Below are 7,972 nucleotides of genomic sequence, written 5' to 3' on the forward strand. Positions count from 1 at the left end.
AAACCAGAGAGCAAGAGGCAACGTGAACCTGCAGCCCAGTGAAAAGAGAACTTGATTTGATTTGGAGCAAGGGTGGGAACTCATTTCTCACCCTGCCTTTCTCTCCTCACTAAGCTATGTGCAAGGCCTTCCTTATCCTGAAGATGTCAAATTTTCTTCCCTGCTGTGGCCCTCTAAAAGGCAGAGTGGGGAGGAAAGGCACTCAAAAGTCAGATTAGGTGCCTAAGAGAAAAAGGGAGTTCATCCTGGCATTAGGAGAGAGCTGAATTCAGGAACATCCCCTGCCATATGTTTACTTTGTGACTGTGTTTCCCTCAGCCCATCTTATCAGCAGACAGGCTTGTTTTCAACCCATTTCTGACTCACCACACAGAAAGAAGAAGTTGCTAACTTTCATGTATGGGTTTTAGGATCTGGCTCCAGCAATAAAGTTTTGTGGATCCAAATGAGTAAGAAGCAGCACATCAAAGAGGCCATGCTTTTTTATTACTGGGTATCAGGAGCCATTTTTGTGCCCTTTGGTCATCTGCCAAAAGTAATGCTTCAAGGCCATCAACATACAGCAACTATTGACAGCCACTCTTGCCCACCTGAGAGCAGAGAGTCATCTCAGACCTTCCTGGTCTATTCTATTTCCCCCACATTTCCTTTCCTTTATATGAATATATCCATATTGCACTTATACAGGAGGCAACAGCTTAACATATCTGCTCTCATGCTTCTTCCTTTTTCTTTGTCACTCTTCTGAAGTGCATTCCAGCTCCTTACCCTGCTTAAACTGACTGGAATAATGAGGAGTCTTATTCAACATCTTGGCTGGTTTCTGCCTTATGTTTCACTTCTTAATGAGTGGAAAGGGTCAAATTACTGGTATAAATTCACTCCAATAGCTGGTCTGACTATCCATACTTTCAGGCAGTGCTACTTACTTGGACCAATTACATTCTTCTAATTTGCTTTTCCTTGCCTGTGTCAGTGTCTCTGTGCCTGACAGCTTCTTACAGTTTCCACTAATATATCCCTATCCAGCAGTTCTGACCCAAAGGTGCCCTCCCCTTAGGAGAATTCAAATGTCTTCATTACATTACTGGAATAATTCTCTGGCTTCTTTCACTGTGAAATGTAGTCAGCCTCTTTCCCCATCACATAGAGGAGAGAGTGTGCCCAAGGGACACACTTCTCTTGGTCTGCTTTGGGAAGTGCAGCTTCCTATGGCACGCTGCAGACACACATTTACTGACTGCAGGGCTCAGAAAATTAACTCAGAAGTACAATGAGATCATTGGAGGTGATAATTCTGCCCCCCACCCCCCCAGCTGAGAATCACAAATGTAAAGCAAAGCAACAAATGAAGAGTACACATCCATTTGTTAGACTACAATTTGAAGTGTCTTCTAATTTAACCCTCACTCTCTAAATCCTTGATCTATGTTTAGAAACACAAAAAAATCAGAGAAGGTTAAAAATTACTGAGAGAGACACTTTTGTAGGTCAAAATTAATTTTTTCATTGATTTTCTGTACTTACCTTAGACTTTCTTGTGCATGTCAGTTGTACTCGTGTCTGTGAGTCGAAATGGGCACACATTTCTCCTTATCTCTACCAGGAGAGTAGCAGCTCTCCATCAGTGTCACATTGGTCTGGTTATTATCCACCCAGACTTGTGCCCTATGGAGGTATCCTTTTGAAAGATGTGGCCTTTCTTTACTGGCTACTTCTTGCAGACAATTGCTAGTTTATAAATCATTGTTATTCTCGGGGATACTTGCCTACTTTTCTAAGGTACTAACTTTTTGGTTCTCCTTGGAAACCTATGGAGGTTCATCAGGAAATTTGCATATGTAGATTTGAAAAGAGAGCAAGCTCCCTGTTTAGAGAGCAGAATAACAACGTCATCAGTGAATTAAGTTGGTTTAAACTGGTTTCTGTGGTGTTAGGTTCACAGTAGATGCTATAATTGATGCAAGATATTTAGTGCCAAGTGGAAATATACAGTCATAACAAAAAACAAATGAATAAGCACTTTTTTTTAAAAAAAACAACAAACACAGACAACAACAATAACAACAACAAAAAAGAAAGCATTTTCACATAGTTCTACAGGCTGAAATGAGATTTCGATTAGAGGATGATGGGCTAGAAAGGGATGACTAAGGTTATTAAACACATACAGCCTCCTTTGCTTGAGTAATTTAGCATTGGTTTTCCAGTCAAGGAGGAAATATTAGTAGAAGATGATGCTGCAAAAGCATAACAAACCTGAATATGTAATTTTTTACAGTCTAGAAAGGTCATTCAGGGATCTGCTGAGAACACTACATTGCTCTTTACTGAACTGGATAACACACACAAATTCTAGTTCCATCTGCACTGGGCACCCAGAGATAAATATAGGATTGGAATATGATAGTTGTCATTGTAAAGCCTTTTCTCCAAAGATAAAAGAGCTTCAGAGTCACTAGTGAATGAGACCATACGTGGTATTCCACTGAAAAAGCTTTGCAAGACAAAACACAGGAGCAGCAGCGAAAAGGACTCACAGAGTTTCCTCTTGCTTTGAGAGGCGTGGTGGAGCTGTGTCCAGTCGTGGTTTCTTACAGAGCCTTTTATCAACAGCAAGCAAAACATAATGGCTGCGGAAAGAGATGCTGCACACAACAGGACTAGGAAACCTCACTCTGTTTTGGGCTGTATGGGAAGCTCTGTCTGTGCCTTTTTTCTCAATCCCAGGCAAGATGCTCCTTAAGTCCTGAAGGACACGTGTGGCCTGAGAGTTGGGCCTGGCACAAGGGACAAAGTCTCATTTTCGATGCCCAGAAGCAGTGCAGAAAAACAATCCTACACAGAAGTTAGCCGTATAAACTGTATCATTTTGGCAAGTCAGTAGCAAAACTAGAAACAGAATCTCATTTTTCTTCCTCTTTTTTTTCTACAAAAGCACAATTAATTAAGATGTTCACTACAAAGGAAACACATATTTGCAAATTCCAAAGCTTTCTTCAATAGTGCTCTGTCTCCGGTGGAGTCAATGGATGGGCAGCAGGGATGAAATTTCTCTTGATCTAATTCAAAGCGCAAGACAGTGCCTCGTTAGACAGCTATTTGCTAAGGAGTCCATTTTCACTTTTCTCTTTGTTCTTCTTCTTTTATTGTCCTCTTCTGTTTCTGCAGTTAATCCTGTTCAGTCTTTCTGCAGGAGCTCAACAGAACAAAAATAATGAAGTTACCAGTATGCTGTTAATTAAACTCCCTCCCTTTATTAATTGTGCCAGGAACACTCAGAAGTGAAGGTAGAATTTTTATGATTTTGCTGATGACTGAAAATTACCAGTTCCTCTAAACTGTCAACAGTATAAAATAAATCACAGGCATAACTGCTTCAACAATTAGTGTAGGAAGCTGGAGTGTAAACTCTTCTAGAAAGAGCAGTTGAATGAGATACATATGTGGTAAAGTCCTGTAGATGTGTAGGAAGTTGATGTTTCTGGTTTTAAAGCTGTTCTGTAAGAAACGGCTTCTGTTTAAAGCTTCACGACAGCTCTTGTCATCGTCATGTTTTTGTTGTTTATCCATCATAAAATATGGTGGATAAACATATTTTAGATTACTTTCCTCTTCCCTCTGCCCCCTCAGTATCCAAATGTTTCAATCTGTATCTTTGCAGGCCTATTTAATTGCTAGTCCCTCTTCTCTTTCTTGTCTCCTGTACTTCCTAATTTCCATTGCTAGCTAATTATTGTGACTCTTGTTTCCATTTATTTAGAAATAGATTGTTGTTCTTTCATGCTTTCACAATGTGGTTTCTTTTCATTAGGAGAAACTAATTTTTCTTAGATATCAGACTCTTTCCTCAAAGTACATGAAACAGTCCCTTATCCAGTTTTATACAGGTTCTAGCATTTGTCCTCTTCCAAAAACTCCTTTCTCCAGTCTTCTTTCTAGGCACCTTGCCCCTTTTCACCACTCTACTCCACCGACCCATCACTCCCTGCTGTATTTCAGTCCTTGCCCTATTGCTGCCAGGATTGATGCAGTAGAAGGAGACCTGAAAATCCCAAATAATCCAGCTCTTTGCTCTCAGCTGTTTTATCAAGGACCACAAAGTCTTCATCAGCCAGAAGCAGCATCTGCAGGGCTCTTTGCTATGTCTCAGCTTGGGCAAGAACTGTGCTTACTGCAGTTCAGATTTCTTGGGAAAATGGGGAAACTGTGACAAGTCTTTCTGGAGTTCACAATAACTGAGCTACTTTATAACCTTTTCAAAAATGGTCTCTTGTCAGGAGACAAGAAAATAGCAAATATCTGACATGAGGCCATTCCCCTGCCAAATATCAGCTTCCGTCTTGAAAGCAGGAAGGCAGCAGAGAACTTGTTTTAATAAGGACAAGCACTGACTCATTCCAGGGAGTCAAGTGAAGCTTCCAGGATGGGGAAACTGCCGTGTGACCAGCAAGGTGGCAGCAGAAGAGCCTGCATGCCTTGCTGGTACTGGCTGCTCCTCTTAAATTCAGCTGAATGAAAGGGTTCCTTCCAGTGAAATACCTCCTGTGAGAGTCTGGAATGTTAGTGATTAATGACTCAAAGCAATCAGCCACTTGCAGAGGCTGCAGAATGCAGATTTGCAATCTCCCCCTTCTCCCACCCCAGGCAAAGGGGAAACAGGATCAACAAGAACCTGAGTTACCCTCACCTTCAGGGGCTGGTCATAACCCCTCCTAACCTGGATGTTCACATTATCCAAAAGAGGCTTTGAAGGTCACCATGAAGGGTCAGATTATTACCCAACATGACAGTGAATCAAATTATGTTGCCAATATTCACTGCTGCATCGCTACAGCACAAGATTCACAATACCTCCCTACCAAACCACTTTCAGTTCTGCTCTTTTAAGAGTTTTGTTCTGCTCTAGTCTGTCCTTTCTTTTTCACCTTTTTAGCTTCTGGAGCTGTGGATTGGTGTCTCCCTATGCATTTATATATCTTGCCTTCCAATAAGACTAGGAGACTTCCTATTAGACTTACTCAGCCTCTGACTTGCTCATAAAGAATCTTTCTGTTTCAGAGATATGGTTCCTAATGCCATCCCATAATTTCAACACAATCATATAATATCCCAATTCCTGCAGTCATTTATAGATAAAAGTAGCATTAGGAAATAATGGTTTGGCTGTTTATTGAGGCATCATAATAGCTAGGGAAAAGTAAGAATGAGTACTCCAGTACTGCTTTCTGTGAATCACCAATAGTTTCTCTATGAAACATGGATATGTGAATGTACCTGTGGCAGGGAGGCTGGTGTGAGAAGGAAGCATGGAGACATTCTCCAGTCTTTCTCCCACGTGGCTGATACAGAACTTACAAGGTAAAGCACCAAGGGAAGGAAAGTCTATGTGGAAACCGTGAACTACCAAAGTGCACACACAGCTGAAAGATTAATAAATTCTAGGGCTCTGTCCCAGGCCTGACATAAGATCATTAAAAAGATAGATATTATTTCTTTTTTTTGCATATTATTCCCAAGTCACTCCCTCTACTAGCTCTGAGAGCTTCTTCCCATCTGCAATAATATCCCATCCCCCAGAGCACAAGAACTATCTGCCTCCACTATTCTCCACTCCCTCTGCACTGTGCAAAGAGGTCAGCTGTGCTTATGGCTTTAGGTCTGAGCAACTGAGGAGATATCTGGCCATCTTGCAGATATGCCCAGAAGATGCATCAAATTCACCTTCACCCTTCCTCCTTCGCCTTTTTCCCAGATCTCAGGGCAGTAAATTGCTTTTGATTCGCTGCTCAGCTGGTCTGACCAAAAAGTACAGCAAAATGGAATCAAGGCTCTGCCCTCTGCCTGGCTACCCATGGTGAGGGGAATCATATTAACAGCTCTGAGCATCCAAGTGTCAGGTCCCAGTAGCACTCTTTAGGTTGTAGGTGAGCTTCTCAATTCCCAGGACTAGTACATGGCTTTGACCACGGTCTAATTCTGAGTCTAACCCTAATCTGCAGGGCTCTGAAGCTGTAAATTCCTGATGCTTGCCTGCCAGATCCCAGCAGCACCAGCACACAACAGAAGGCTCCAAATGTTGCTCTCACTGTCAGTGAGAGCAGCAAAATCTTCTGGGGCATATTAGTACTGCTGATAGGTGGGAAGGCAACAGATGGAAAATAGGTTTAAAAGCTCCAGGGACATCCATGATGCTCCAGGGACTGCAGATGGCTGGGAATGTACACAGTAAAAGCTGCAGCACAATTATTCAGGGTCTCTCACCATCCTAGAGCTGAAGGAGTGATTTGGCTACCTTGTAAACAATGCCTGTGACAGATGGTTGAATATCTATTCAGAGGTTGCTGCTAATAAAAGTATTATGACAAACCTTGAATTCTGCTAATCCACAAATTCTAAACCTTCACAAAAGGTACACAGTAAGGCTAACTCAGAAGCCAAATAGTCTAAATAAAACCTACACATCTGGAGACAAGAATTTGTACCTCCTTACTCTTATTTAATGTGGCTGATTAGAAGAACAAAGAATATATGACAGCTGATTTTTAAGTGACATTCTGTCTGCTCCATTGACCTTGATTTTGAATAGAATGTATGAATTAATACAGAGCCACACTGCATTCAATCCTCTCCTTCTACTTTCTCAAAGAGAGGGGAAAAAGTTCTTGAATCCTCATCTATTTAAAATTCTGCTTGTATTAAGAAAGCACAGGCAGGAGAATTAACTTTCACTGTAGGGTTTCACAGCTGGGCTCTAATCTGAGGAAGGCAGAATCTGGTAGAAGAGAAGGAACAGCATTCTGCCCACCAATTCTAATGTGTTGACTTGAAGAATAAGACATGAGATGAGAGATGTGCCAGAATTGGACTCTGAAAAAAAAATTATTTGGCCACATATTTCCATAGCTGAAAAACATTCTATTTATTTATCATAAAAAAAGTCTAGCAACACAATAAAAGGCAATTTTGGCACTAGCTGAATGAGTACCTGATAAGTAGTTGCTTTTCCCAGTGGAAGTAAAGCCTTCCACTACTCCAGCTGCTAACTAAAAGAGGTTTCAAAACCCTCAAACAACAATTTCAACAACAAAATAAGAATGAATTGTTATCATTAAAAACCTAAAATGCAGTGTTTCCTAGAAAATGAGATCTCAGGAGCTATTTCAAAGTTTAACTAAAAGGATGTATTTAGAGCAAGAGATCATGCTAACAGTCCATCTTCCTAGCCATCATTCTAACTCTTCTCTCTTGTATCTGAGCACCTAATAAAGATAAATTTATCAAAAGAATTAAAACCTTATCTCTTGAGGGCATTGCACCAAATTTTCAGGTAGAAAGCTGAAAAAGTCACTGCTGACTGACTTTGCCAAAAGATGATGTACAGAGAATAAGGTATTATGTCTTATAAGCTATTATGCCTGGAGTTTAAATCCTGGTGCCTTACCCAGCAGCTGCTTTACCACATAGTGGTGAATAAGAACTTAAAAAACATCAGTAGCAAAATATTATTTTCTCACATTATTTAAAGAATTTACTAGAGTAAGTAACATAACGAAGTATCATAGGAGTAGCCATATGATGTCGTATCAAAGGTCTATCTAGCCCAGTATCCTACCTTAATCAGTGGCTGAAAATAGATGTTGAGACCTGTCGTAAAAGCTGGAATATCCTTCTACTATCCTTCTTCTACTCGGCACATTTGCTTGTCTGAACTTCCTCAACTGCATGTCAAAGCTATTTGGAAAAACTCTGTGGGCTTTCATATGTATTGTGATCAAGGTATTCAGCTCTAGAGTAAATCTGAGCTACGTGGATTATTGCTAGCTGTGCTTCCAGGTGACTTCCCCATCTCTTCTATCAGAAGCGATTATTTATTTTGTTATCTATTGAACTCAGAGCTCCACCAGTTTTTTCAGGGTTCTGCAAATCAAAGAAGGCTGGATGCTGCTTAATTAGAGATCAGTTTTCGGGT

The 7,972-nt window shown here is 40.7% G+C and overlaps 1 long non-coding RNA gene across 1 annotated transcript; it reads right to left on the bottom strand.

Moving 5' to 3' along the window:
* Positions 1-1,513: 1,513 nt before the first annotated feature.
* Positions 1,514-7,972, bottom strand: LOC147653609 (uncharacterized). The gene is made up of 2 exons (XR_015285502.1): positions 7,616-7,972; positions 1,514-3,199 (listed from the first exon to the last, which is right to left on the bottom strand). It is a non-coding gene; the product is annotated as an uncharacterized LOC147653609 (long non-coding RNA).

This window comes from Cyanistes caeruleus, chromosome 4, assembly GCF_971803275.1.
Source record: "Cyanistes caeruleus chromosome 4, bCyaCae1.hap1.1, whole genome shotgun sequence".
In the NCBI taxonomy this organism is placed as follows: domain Eukaryota; kingdom Metazoa; phylum Chordata; class Aves; order Passeriformes; family Paridae; genus Cyanistes; species Cyanistes caeruleus.